Genomic DNA, 14,747 nt, shown 5'->3' on the forward strand with positions numbered 1-14,747 from the left:
AAAAATCGTGTATTTTTTCAGATCGATAACCAGCCTGCACAACCGTGGGTCAAAAGTAAAAACAACTTCTTTCTCGCAAACATTACATTGGCCCAAAAAATGCAATGCGCAAATCACACAACCTTGAATTGCAGTAGGCACAGGCCGATCGTGTGAACAGGCCCACGGTGACGCTACTCGAAACTAGAAAGCCATTTTCAAAAAGTCCCAGAAACTCCTGCCCCACTCGACCTAAAACTCTGCTTGGAGAATAGTGTTTATGCCTTATGAAGTTAATTGGTTCTTTAATTTTTGTAAGGAAATATTCGGATGGCAATGAAAATGTACATGACTCACCAGTTACCACCATATTCAGCAAGACAGGTCTCTGATACCCCCCCCCCCCTCCCCCTCTAAACTCCTATCGTCTGACGTCGGTCCCTCTGTAACAGTGGGGATCAACCTCCACTAACTGACCAGTCTAACTGGTCCGGGCATTTTAGCCTAGTGGTTAGCGCGTTGAATTCCCAAACCGTGCGGATCGGGATTGGCGCGGGCTCTAATCCCGGGAGCGGCGTACGCGCCCCTTTGGGTTTTTACACCTCCATCAAAGTCGGTCACTGTCTCCATCCCCTTCCTCTGTCCCAGGATCACCCTTCCTCACCATTTAACCCCTTAACGCGTATTAAACACTTAACCGAAACACCGTGTAACTCACCAAAACTACCTCCAAGTCAGGTCAACGTGCAATGCTTTGAATATGGATCGCTAGAGGCCGCTATTACATGGTGTTGGATGGCGTTCAGCACCAAGGACAGGTAATGACGCGTTTCAGGCTAATGATGATTGTGTGCTTGGCACAGGTATAAACAGCGGCACCTTCTAGAATAAGGACGTCGCAGTTGTGCACATGTTGAACACGATGACAGTTACTAAAATTCATCAAACAACTCCAGAACAAGCAGATGATTTGTGACGACCTGGCAACGCTGCTGTTTTAGTCCTTAAAACTAGAAAATGATGCGTAAAAGAATGTTCATGACAAATGTAACAAGAGTTCATCACTTTTCACTTTATTTGTTTCATCACGAGCGAACGTTCTAAAGTTTCGTAGATGAGTTATAAAGACTAAACGTTACACGTACATGCTGACATAACTATGTAACAAGTAGTATAGTTTCTGCTGACTTTTACAGTGATGAAATCCCACGATGTCTGTCGTTCCTCTATTTAGTCCATGTGCCCTTTGGTGCCCTACCGGTATTGACCGTGATGAAATTCAACGCTACAGTGAGTTACAGGTTCTATATACATATTGAACAAGCACGTTAATTCCAAGCCTCATTACTGAGATGGGTACCTACTGGCTAACAACAACAACAAGGTGAATAATCCTTTAAAGGGAGGGAAACTGGTATATATGAAAGAACAACAAAGGCTATTACTGAGTGAAAAAATGACGGCTACCTCTGGATCTGGAGCTAAAATCGCGTGAAACAAATATACGACACAACGACATCACTAATGTGACCATACAAGATCAATAGTGTGAGAATATTGTTACGGTGCTGTTTTCCTCCTCGGTCACCACCAACTGTCCGCCCGGTCCCACTGCCACACCTTCTACGCCGAACATGCCGGAAACGACGCGGCGAACGTGGCGCCCGTCCCCGGCAAACATCTCCACCGTCCCGCCATACCAATTGGCCACGACAATGTTTCCCGAACTGTCCGCGCAGAGTCCTGAAACCTTGATCGCCTGGTCGTCACCCAAACTGAAGAGGTAATGTCCGGTTTCGTTAAAGACATAAATGCGATTTGCCGTGATGCGGTCGGACACAAAAATGTTACCCTCCGGTCCCACAGCGACAAGTCCGGGGAATCCTTGCTGCATCCTGAACTTGCGCACAACAGTGCCGTTAAAATGCAGCAGTTCGACTTGCCCATGGCCTCTCAGTATCTCCGTAACTATGACATAATCATGACGCGTGTCCACGGCAATGCCGCTGCTCTTAATGGTCGAGGGATGAAGAGTTGCTAGGTGATTTCCCATTTTTGTATACCGAACGATAACGGCCCTGGGGGAATATCCAGCCAACCACAGGTGGCCCTCGCCGTCGATGGAAATGCACTTTGGTTCCATCGTTCCGCCGGACTGTTTCCCCGACACGATAGCCGGAAACTGGCGGAGATAGTCTCCCGTCATGCTGAAGACTTGAACTCGCTTGTTGAAGGTGTCGGCTACAAATATCTCGTTGCCAGGCGAAACGACAACGGCACTTGGTCCGGAGAGTTGACCCGCCCCCTCACCTTGTCCACCGAAGACAATCACCGTCAGTTCGGGGTCTTCGTTATTGCCATAATTGCTGGTTGGTGGGGAAGACGTGTAGTCCACATGCCGAGTTGCGCCCGCTTCGACAGTAGTTTTATCTGTAAACGTGCTGGCCGTCCATGTCTGAGGAGGACAAAAAAACGAAATCCATGAGAAATACAGGAGCAAGGGATGTTCGCATGTACCTAAATTATCATCTTCTGTTTTGCAGAAGATAAGAGCAATGGCTGTTACAGTACCTCACACAATAATTATGCACAGTGAATATCGACTATCAAGATATACGACTTGCCGTTTGTATGCCGTTGTCTTGCTTCCCTGACATGAATGTCGCAATGATAAGAGTTGTAAGGACCGTCAGCGCCGCCACGACTACACCCGTAGTGATGACACCGGCCAGGCATGGTCGAGACGTGACACACCTATGACCTGTAAAGCAAGAAATGAATAAAATAGAAACCCTCATTCAAATCGCACCACTACCAAAGATAAGAAAGGCAAGTCTTACAAAATGGAGAAGTCATCGGACTGCACATAACCTTCACCTGCCCTTGGCTGTACAGCATTTGGGGCGTACATGGGGTTTGGGCGTAGTGCGTTCCCGCTGTACATGGGGTTTGGGCGTAACGCGTTCCCGCTGTACATGGGGTTGGGAAGTAGTCCGTCCATCTTGCCGTCAACAGTCTCTGTAGAAGAACAGAGGTACAAGTTGCAGGATATTTGTCTTGATATAGCTACTTTCTTTTGACGCTTCCATTGCTAACCAAACTATGCACCTGAACTAGTGAACTATAGTAAAGACAGTCAACAGCACTCTGCGGCCTAGCACACATAGCAAATGATATGGACCTAACGTTACAGATTGTCGAAAAATAAATGTTAAAAATTTCCCTTCAGCAAATATCCAAATATTTACTTTTACGGCCTCTTGGCCTTTCATCGAAACAATTCCCGATTCCTGATTTATTTTGTTAATGTATGCCTGCAGGGCACATTTTGAAAACCGCCCTAGTGACAACCTGCTGTCCCTTAGTAAATAAAATAAAATAAAGTGAAAAGAAATCTAGATGGGTGTTGTGGATTTTATAAACCACGTTAGCAGTGGATAGTGCCAACTATCATGTTACTGTGGGGAAGGTGACTCACCGGAACTGGTGTCGGGTTGTCCACAGACGCTCTGGGAATTGTTGACAGAAGAGTTCTCATAATGTCCATCCTGTTCGTCGTAAGTCACGGCGTATGGTTGGACGTCAAAGGCGTCCTCTCGTTCGTCATGAGTTGCTTTACCATCTTGATAGGCAACTGCATAGGGACGGATACACTCACCGCTTGACGCGGCTGTGCTTTCTGGTTTGTTCTGATCAGAGCTTTCAGCATTCTTCGATTTCTTGATGACGGTCCCTGGTCGAGTTCCATTCTGTTCGTCATAGGCAAAAGCGTATGGTTCGCCGTTTGTTTCGCCATCTCGATGATAAGCAACTGCATATGGACGGATACACTCATCGTCTGACGCAGCTGTGTTTTGTGCTCTGTTCTGATCAGAGCTTTCAGCATTCTTCGATTTTTTCATGACGGTCTCTGGTCGAGTTTCATCGTGCTCGAAGTCTTCTGCTCTGCTGTTTGCATCACGGACCTGGACATCTGTCCTTGTACTGTCCACATTGGCATCATCGACATCTCCACCGCACTGGTAAGCAGCGGCTGATGCTTCTTCGCGACAGGCATCCGTCAGCTGGCATTGCACTATGTTATTTGCGTTACAACCCTCGGTATCGTAGATATCTTTTGACGAAGGGTCTTCTGCTTCTACGTGTGGATTATCAACATAAAGTGCCTGATTCTGTTCAGCTTGGTCGACGTGTGGATTATCAACATAAAGTGCCTGATTCTGTTCCGAAGCTTGGTCGACGTGTGGATTATCAACATAAAGTGCCTGATTCTGTTCCGAAGCTTGGTCGACGTGTGGGATATCAACATAAAGTGCCTGATTCTGTCCAGCTTGGTCGACGTGTGGATTATCCACATAAAGGGCCCGATTCTGTTCCGAAGCTTGGTCGACGTGTGGATTATCCACATTAAGTGCCTGATTCTGTTCAGCTTGGCCGACGTGTGTATGTGACGTGCACACTGCCGGTGACGAAGGCATTTCAAAGTTAAGTGTCTGAATCTGTCCACTTTTGCCGATGTTTATATAGGAAGTGCAAATAGTCGGTAGCGATGACCGTCCCGCACCGTTGTCTGGGTTGCAACCAGGTCTGTCGTCCTGGTCAGAGTCTTGAGTCGAAGCGTCGGGATGGACGTCCTGCAACGGGTCTCCCGTGTGGTCGGGTGAGATGTCCGTCTGCTTCTCTGCTCTGGTCGGGATCCAGTGGAGATGTTGTTGGATGGCCTCCTGGTCCACGGGCTTCTCTGTTGTTGTGGAGTCAGAAGAGCCACGGGGACTAGGCAGGTCTGCTTGTGTGGCTTCCGTATTTTCCGGTGTTTCACTACCGGTGTCGCTGGTAGAATCGTCGCTAGTCTTGTTCATCGCATCCATCTCGAGTGAGAACCGTCAGGATATATTTCTATCTCTGCCTTTCTGTATCATCCGCAGTCTTGTGGGCAACGGAAAGCATGACCACACGAAAGCTAGTCGTGCTGCTTTGTGATTGTGTGATGTGGCGATGGCTTTTTTGTACCGCTTTATACATATTAGTGGAGACGAGATGTATTGAATTGGGCAGACAATCATTGCACGCAATTTAAAGCCTGTTTGTCGCAAAGATTAGATCATTTTTAGTCTAGCCAAATTATGGAACCTCACCGTTTGAAATTAATACCCTAACACCCTAAATTCAATTCATCGCGAACAAAATGTTATGTGATTTCTTTTAGTGTTTGGACAAAGGACTGAAACGTTGAAGTCAAAGAGGATGCAATGTATCTTAGCTGATGTAAAATCTGTGCTACGATTACAGTTAGGATTATGCTGTAAATAAATTAGATGCTTTGTTAATGTAGTGAAAATAAAGATAATCCATGCGCTTTGAATTTCGCATCCAGTCTTGGAGCTATACAGGAAAGGCGAAGACCACACGAAAACCAGTCGCACTGTTTTGTGATTTTGTGATATGCTGCTATGACTTTCTTACAGCACATAACTATACATATTACTGGGGACCAGATTGCTCAAACCCGGCCAGTAGACAATTGGGTCAGCTGCAGGGGACAATCATCGCAAGCAATTTAAAGCCCGCCGTTTGTCACGAAGCATAGTAAGATTACTTATAGTCTAGCCAATATAGAGAACCTCACAAATTGATACCCTCACACCTTAGATTTAATTCATCACAAACAAAAAGCCCTGTAGTTAATTTTTGTTGACTTTTGGCCAATGGGTTGAAAACTCTAGTTACATTAGATGTAACGTATATAATCACATTATATAGGATGTCCTTAATCTAAGCTAATGTAAAGCATATGTTACGATTACTGTCATAATTATGCTTTAATATATACTTTGTAGATGTAGTGGAATGAGGATGAAAATTATATTTGATTCGTCTTGAATATGTCCTTTTTCCTAAAGGACTGTTTGTGTTTTTCTATCTTCAGCTATGTTAAATCATGTTCCTAAGTCAGTTCCAGCACGCGCCTTTAGAATGAACCCGAAAAACTACCCCGTAATGTTATTATCTTCGCCGAGTACTATAGTACTCGGGGAAGATCATGTTTTTGGTTGAGCCAGCTGTTTGGTGGGTCTGTATGTATGTCAAGAGCATAACTCAAGAAAACTTTGATGAATCTTTATGATTTTTGGTAGGTGTGTAGTGGTTGTGCAAAGGAAGGTCAAGTTCAAAAATGGTTAACCTTGCGTTTTTCAACAGTACTGCAGCGGACTTTTAATTTTTGTGTGTTTGTATGTAGGCAACAAAAGTGACGGAAACGTTGATGGATCCTCATTATTTTTTGTAGGTGTGTAGATGTTGTGAAAACGGAGGTCAAGTTAAAAAATGGTTCCCCTGACACTTTCCTTCAGTACTGCAGCGGGCTTTGTGTGGATGTGAATCTGTATGTGGACAACATAACTCCAGAAGCTGTTTATGGTTCTGTATGATATTTAGTGGATGGGTAGGGTTTACAGAAAGGAAGGTCAAGTTCGATAATGGGCCTTCTAGCGGGTACCTAAGGTACTGCAGCGGAAAGTGCTATGGTCATGATTTTTGTGTGGTAGATAACTCATGCCATAGGAATTAAGTTGTGTAAGTTTGGGCCCCCCTAGCGTCTTGTTGGGAACTGCAGTGGGTGTTTTTGTTTTGACCTTCGGACATGAATAACTTGAGAAGGGGTCGACAGATCGCCGTGAATTATTTTCCGTATCACATCCTGTCGTTCTGCAATATTCAAATAACTATAAGATCCTATAACTCGCAAGATGGATGACGGCACCGTGAATCTCGAAGCGTGTACGAAATTTCTGGTCGTGATTCAAATAGTATCAGGAAGACGAGGTAGACTACATGCTCTCATCTTTCTGCACGAGAACAGGAAAGTCGGGACAGTTGCTTTCCTCATGAATGGTGTGCTTCTGTGTTCAAGCACAGGCGGCTATGCTAATCAAGCTATGCTGCACTCACCAGCTAACACTGCTATTGGTTAAAAGTATACATTCAAATGAGCTTCCGAATATGGTCTGGTCACGTATCTTAGTCCTAAATAGCCTGGTTACTGCCTAGTTATTGAGGAATCTCCATATATGGTCAGGATACATTACGTGTAGAGAAGGACTGTTTCACATTGGATGAAGGGATCGTCCATTTCACATGAGGGTAAGGGAAAGGCCATCAATTCATATGGGGTTGAGTGTCTTGAAAGGGAGGGACAATCCATTTCACTAGAGGCTGGCGTCTAAAAAGGAGGGACCATCCATTTAACATCGGTTTACGGGTGTGAGAAGGGGCCATCCATTTTGAATGGAAGGGTCTGGGAAGGGAGGGAACATCCACTTTAAATAGGGCTGGGAAAAAGAGGCACCACCAACGAGGGGTTGAGGTTTTGGGAAAGTAAAGGGACAATCCATTTCACATGGGTTAAGGGTTTGGAAAGGAAAAGAGGGAACATCCATTTTACACAGACTTTAGAATATGGGAGAGAGGGATCATGCACTTTTAGGTCAGGGTGAGGGGACTCCATTTCATGTCAGTGAGGATGTGGGGAGGGGAACACCATTTTATGCAAATTTGTGGGTGGGGAGGGAGAAAGCATTAATTTTTCTCACCATCTAATGTGAAATATAAACTACACACCTGGTTTCAAACTGTTTATTTGATAACAGTTCTTCACAAAACGGAGGAATGCAAAGTGTACAATGTGTAACAAAAAGGCACAAATAGCAATAAACCTATTGATTACAACAAAGGACATGCTTATCTTATAAACACACTCCTTGTTGTAAACATTCATTAAGTATGGCAGCAGGTCATTACTCTCCAAGCAGAAGTTCGGCTCCGGCTATTTTATGACGCGGTTTTAGGGGTTGATATTGGACTTACTTTTTTGTCCCGTTTACATGTACTTTATGTTGCCAAGCTGAACCTCTGCTTGGAGCATAGTGGCTCGTGACTCAGCTAAAAATGCTGAGCGTTGAAAAAAAAAAGGTAAAAATGCCAAATATTAACTAAGCTAGAAAAAGCTAAGCTAAAAATGCTGACAGATGCTAACTTAAGTTAACATTTTAGATAACTAAAAATGCAAGCTGCGTTAACGACTGTCATTAAGTGTGACAGTGGCTCATTATTCTCCAAGCAAAAGTTTGGCCCCGGCTGTTTTTTGACGCGGTTTTAGGCGTCTCTCTCGGACTTTCTTTTTTTGTCCCGTTTTGTTGCCAGGCCGAACTTCTCCTTGGAGAATAGTGGCTCGTGACTAAGCTAAAAAAAAAGCTAAGCAAAAGATGCTAACTAAGTTAAAATGCAGTAAATGCTGATAAAGTCAATGCATGGTACAGAGGAAACTTTTTGGATTGTTTTTGAAAGTTGTTTTGCGGCTTAAGGCTAAGGCACCTGTCAGATAGTGTTTGGATTAGTGTGTTGAGTCTGTGTGTGTGCACGTTAGTTTGTCAGCTTGTGTGTAGTGTGTGCGTGTGTGTGTTCCAACATCAGCCTTCGCCAAAATTCAATAGGACTTACATGTACAAGGCTACAAACTACCTCTGTACCATAAACGGATATTATCAACATCTACTAAATTTTGAAAGATGCAGAAAACAAAATTTAGAAAAAAAATAAAAAATCGAACTTGACCCTACCTCACACATAATAAGCTTAACTATATATATATATATATATATATATATAATGCTAGGGAGTAGGGTCACATTTCTATGCCTACCAGGCTGTTTGAAAACAAAGAATGAAAAATGCCGGCATTATTATGTATCTTCTTGATAGGCGCCTTATCAAGAATATACATAATTTAAAGAAGTACTTTAAAAAAAGTTTGTGTGTTGCTTAGGAATTGTGACCCTACCCTAGCATAACATGATACATGGTATAGATGGTTAACACACTTAAGTATGACAGTGGCTCATTACTCTCCAAGCAAAAGATTGGCTCCGGCTGTTTTTTGACGCGGTTTTAGGCGTCTCTAGCGGACTTCCTTTTTTGTCCCATTTACTTTATGTTGCCAAGCCGAACCTCTGCTTGGAGAATAGTGGCTCGTGACTCAGCTAAAAATGCTGAGCGTTGAAAAAAAAAGATAAAATTGCCAAATATTAACTAACTAACTAAACTAAAAAATGCTAAGCTGAAAATGCTCACCCAGATAAAAAAAGCTAAGCATTTTTAGCTTAGCTATTCTTCTTATCTTAGTGAGCATTTTTAGCTAACTTAACTAAAATGGAAAACTATGTTAGCTTAAAATGCTAACTAATGTTATTAGCTTAGCTTAACTACATATATCTCTAATGCTAGGGTGTAGGGTCACATTTCTAAGCCGGGGCCCGACCAGGCTACACAATTAAAGGAGTACTTTTTAAAACGTTTTGTGTGTTTTGCTGTCTTTTATATCGTATTTCTTTTTCCCGCAAGCTTTGGAATTGTGACCCTAGCATAACATAGTACATGACATTTGTATACACGATTGTTGTAAAAGTGTACACTTTGCATTCTATAAGAGGTCATTAACAAAGACCTTATATACAGACTGCTGGGGCGTAGCAGGAAGTTAAGATTTGTGATTGTCATTTCAGTTCTAGGTTCAACCTAGAAATGTACAAAATCCCCTGTCTACCTGAAGCATCATCAGCGGAGAAAAATCATGATCTCTTGATGGATGGCAAGGTGTTGAGCACATTTTGATTACACCCTGAGCAATTGCTAGTGGAGGGTTAGGACATTTAAAAGCAATAGCTACTTCTACACACAGGGCTTCAGCCTATCTCTGTGGTACACAAACCCGATGCCATGGCAGATTCAGTATCTGTAACAATGCCGATAGCCGAAATTGCTCTCGGAGTGACTGCAAAATTCAGTGTTTCAGAGAACAGGGATTTCCCTGGTTCTGTTAGCTCATAACTACTCAGGCTCTCCAACCACCTGCCTTCCTTTCTGGCCCTGTGCCATTGTCTTGGGTCGGGACTCCAAGATATGACACAAGGCAAATTATGTCGTGGTCTAGGTTCCCGACGACCCACTTACCACCACATAAACAGAAAGGACAACAGATGGTAGAAGATTCCAAGAAGTCATAAGCTAACAGAACCAGGAAAATCGCCGTTCTCTGAAACACTGAACTTCACAACCACTCCGCTAACAATCTCAGCCATCGACACAGCCACAGAAACTAAACCAATCACACACCGAGATTGTACACCACAGAAACAGTCTGAAGTCCTGCATGCAAAAGTAGTCACCACTCACAAAATGCCCCAACCCCCTACCAACAACATCACTCAGGATGTCAACAAAACACATCAAGTACCCTACCACCAACCAAGAGATTGTGACTTGCCCTGCCAACAACGCCTCAGGTATACAGAGGGAATCGTACGTTCAGTTAAAGCTATAAATGCAACATCACAAATAATTGACTTCCCATCACGCCAATGATAAGTCAGTCCCAGCCTAATTCTGTGGAAACATTTTGCACTTCGAACTGTTTCCCTTGATGACAATGCAAAACTTAACAATTCCAGGTCCTCTGGTAGGGCGTACACATGAGCACCGGTCTTCCTGGATGTCACCGTGGAGATGGTGTACTTGGCGTTGGATGACGACCTCTCAGTAAAGTACTTTAAGAGATGTCTGCTTCCAAGTTTCTTTTAGCTACAACAAAGTCAAACAAACAAAGGGAATTAGGACAAAACAGGCAAAAATCTTCTCGCTTTGTTCTAATCCAAACTGTTGGCAATCAGGACTTGACCAGTCAAAATTGGTGGAACTGGCTTGGGTAAACTCAGTTCAAAGACGGTGCCACTGGCCTGAACAAAAAGTTATGTCACGGTCAAGTTGGAGTAAGTTGTACAGATTCTACTCACAGCAGTGTTAATCCAGTCAACAGTCTCCTTGTCTTCTTCAATCCGTTTAACTTCTGCAGCAGGGCCACTCACTCACTCAGGTGTACACATAGACATCAGCTGCAACAGGTGTACACATAGACATCAGCTGCAACAGGTGTACACATAGACATCAGCTGCAACAAACACAAAAGGCTCAACGGCTGTCCAAATGGTATTGGGAATGTGACATACAATAAGAACTTGACACCTCTCACAAAATTTGTGCATCATCACACCAAAAATTTAAATACAAGATGTAACTGTGGACCATGCCAGTGCCAATGCACAAACCATGTGTATGCCAAATTACAGATCCATTTTCATAATGAATCCTATCACCATTAACTTAAATGCTAAGCAGAGCCTGCTGTCAAACAATTATACAGCACAGATAATGCTCACCTTGTCAAATGTGGTACACCCATTCTCTTGAAGACTCCTGGGCTATGTGATGCCCTGGATGTTGTCACAAAGAACCTTCGATGTTGTTGCCCCGGTTCTTGCACGGTCCAGACATCATGCATATGGTGCCTCCTCACCATTGCTGCAACAGACACAAAAGACAATGGCAAGTGAGAATGTGACATACAATTATTACTGGACACCTCGGACAAAAAGATGAAACAAAAAGTGCATAGTAATCACCAAAATTTCCAACCAACAAGTTCCAACCAATGTAGCTAGTGCGATAAGCATTTTCTGCGAAGCATTGCTCAAGTGATCATAATTTCCTCAGAAAAAGGACATTTGATCAAAGACAGTTGAGGAAAGACACTTGAGCAAAGACAGTTGAACAAAGACAGTTGAACAAAGACAGTTGAACAGACATATTTACAGTTGAAAATTTGAATTGTGCTGGCAATCACAGAAACCTTTTCTCATATTTTTTATGAATTCTACCAACACAGCTTCACTGAAACGCTTCTTAACACAGCAGACCCTGCGGTCTCAGAATACAGCGAAGCAGTTTAAACTTACCGTCGGATGTCGTGGCCGCGCCGGAAGACCCGCCATAAAGGCAATCTACAACGTGTAGATGTGAGACTGACCCCGTTCATCCATGGCTATGTAGCCGCGGCTGGAAGGACCGCGCGCCATGGACGAACAGTTACGAGGAGGAGAGGGACCAGTCCCGAGGCGGACTGCTATCAACGCCGGGTGGGCATCCCCTGATCTCGAGGAAAAGAGAGTACGGCCTTTCCAAGCTGAAGGTGGCCGTGAATAAAACTGTCCAGGTTGGGTGGATATAGCACGCTGGCAGCCTGCATGGAAAACTACTGGCTTCTGATTGCTTTAATTGTTGGCTTGTGATTGGTTGGAAAAATGCACTTTTGAGTATTTCCCCCATTGGTTGTCTATGATGATGTCTTTCCCCGGATTGGTCACCTGTCTGATGAGATTATCTGACTCTGAGTGTTGCACCCAATTGGTCATCTGTGCTAATTAGATGAATTGCAGCGACGAAACAAACAGCGCACGACCTGTGATTGATAGCAGAGTACTGCAGCTCGCAGCTCGCAGGGCGAGGTTCTGGTTTATATCTACCACATGCTTAAAACCTTCTTGCTATTAGTACAGACGAAGCCCCTTAATTGCACCTCGGATAAACGCACCTTCCATTTAATTGCACCGAATCCCAATATACAAAACCAGTTTCCCATTCACTGCATTGTTAGTGACTCCGCATATCTGCACCGCGCATGGTCACCAATAACTGCACCAATTTTTTTCAAAAATCCTCGACAACGTAACTGAAAAGGTGCGCTAAAATCGGCAAACGCGGTACAAATGAGCCGATACCTGCCGGTGTAAAGGCGCAATACCGACAATATGTTTAAAACTGTTTTGAGTAACAAAAGAAGGCGGTCTCCATTGACAGTTACGTTGATAGGAATCGTATGGGAGGTCCCGGGCGGGTCACCCGTAATCAGTAACCAATTTTAATTTCAATTCCTAGTTTCATGGCGGTACATGCACTCTACGTAATGTAACACAGAAACTGTTATCCCATGAGTGACATGACGATGTTTCACAATGCCTCCCCTGTAACATTACGTGTGTTGTAATGCGGTAGATCGCATGGAAAAATGAAAGAATAGAAAATCAAAACAGGTTCGTAGTCATTTCATTATTTTCAGCAAAGGGTCAATAAATAAAGTTAATGACTGAATAATTTCGTCTGTTTTCTTAGTGCTAGTGTTTCTGACTAACAATACACCCCCTCGCCCATGGTGGTGCGGTCCAGCTGGGCATTTCGCATAATTGCACCAGCCGGATAATTGCACCAAAAACGCTTACAAATGGGTGGTGCAGTTAAGCGGATTCTACTGTAATACCAAGTGTGTTCGTCGGGCACGACGACCAATACGGAGCCAACAAAAGTTGCTACGGTGAACGGGCATTTCAGGAAATAATAAAGTTGGTGCATATCCATAGCGTTATCTGATTAACACCTCCTTAGTATAACGTTAAGTATGCGATAGCGATAGCGGTAATGCGACTTTGTCGCCAGATTCAACCCAGACAGTACGTTCTATGTGCCTTTTGGGGTACTTTTACGACATAAGGGATTGTGGAAAACGTTTCCTCAAGATTTTTTTCCATTTCTCTTTATCACACAGAGAGAATGGGTCTGTGAAAAGTATGAAGGTGCGCATGCTCCTCCGTTTCCTTACATGATTTACATAACAGAATGATCATTCCTGTTGTTCAATTCAAGTGCAAATGAGCCATTCAAGTTTAAAGGAAGCCAAACTTTATTGAAAGAACCTAGGAAGCCAAACTTTATTGAAAGAACCTAGTGCCTAAAGACAAGTGCAATGTTAGTGTTGTCTCCAGAATATTGTACGCTGACAGGACTAACTAAGAATCACGATGCTTCAAAGGGTGTCTACAACGGTTCCCATCAAACGTTTGCCCCGATATCTATAATGATTTAGCAATCAAATATGGAAGGGGAAAACTAAAAGACCAATTGAATCTTTTTTTATAAACAGGAAGAGCACAAGACAACATTTGGGAATCAGCACCCACGGGTATATTCCCAATATCCCCTCTGAAAAAGGATCGAAAAAAACGCCCCTTAATTTTTGTTTTGATGTTTCACTTCTCCGCGCCATTTCCTCTAAGAATTGCATCGAAAACATTATTGCAAGACTACAGACAACAAACAGGCCAGTCGCTTACTTCATAACTCATCTCCAAGCAGATGTGTCAGTCCGGATATTTCTCAGTGTTTTTTTACGCCTGTTTATCACTATGCAACAATCATGACACATTTCTATTATTAGTATTTCAATAGGAGAAGGTGGACCGTTGAAATTTGCTGTGCGAGAAAAGATGTAACCTCCATTAACACATCCTCCTCGGTACACAAATCCGCCACTTTGAAAAACAGTGGGTTTGAGAGATTTGTAGTGGAGCACTTCCCAGGTATGCACAGTTTAAATATACGAGATAGAGAGTGCGTTATACTGGGGGATGTTGGGTTCATTGGAGATGTGTTTGAACATATCTATTCAGGATGGTATAATTATGAGCCCTGGTGGAATTATGTCAGGAAATGTTATATGTCGCAAAAACAGGTGAGAGAGCTGAGAATGAGCCAGATCCCTTACATCTACTTGGAGATTAATTAATAACAAGCGTTCCGTGTTATTGTGAAACCTGTCTTTGTCTGTTTGCCTCTGCCAGGGACTGGCCTATTCAGCCGTCACGCCAGTGTGAGACTGTTTGGGTATTTGCATTTGCAAGTACAAGTACTACTGAACACCAACCAGTGTCAAAAGATTCGTCGTTGGTTGATGGGCACTAGATTCATCTCTAGTCTAGTGTAGTGTTGTATTATGAACTGTTTTGATTATTTATGGCAAAAATAGTAAGTATGATCAGCGATGGGAATCA

General features: G+C 43.4%; 1 long non-coding RNA gene across 1 annotated transcript; it reads right to left on the reverse strand.

Moving 5' to 3' along the window:
• Positions 1-7,597: 7,597 nt before the first annotated feature.
• On the reverse strand, positions 7,598-12,321 carry LOC136433782 (uncharacterized). The gene is made up of 4 exons (XR_010755659.1): positions 11,823-12,321; positions 11,247-11,388; positions 10,824-10,922; positions 7,598-10,611 (listed from the first exon to the last, which is right to left on the reverse strand). It is a non-coding gene; the product is annotated as an uncharacterized lncRNA (long non-coding RNA).
• Positions 12,322-14,747: the final 2,426 nt, after the last annotated feature.

Source organism: Branchiostoma lanceolatum, chromosome 4, assembly GCF_035083965.1.
Source record: "Branchiostoma lanceolatum isolate klBraLanc5 chromosome 4, klBraLanc5.hap2, whole genome shotgun sequence".
Lineage (NCBI taxonomy): Eukaryota > Metazoa > Chordata > Leptocardii > Amphioxiformes > Branchiostomatidae > Branchiostoma > Branchiostoma lanceolatum.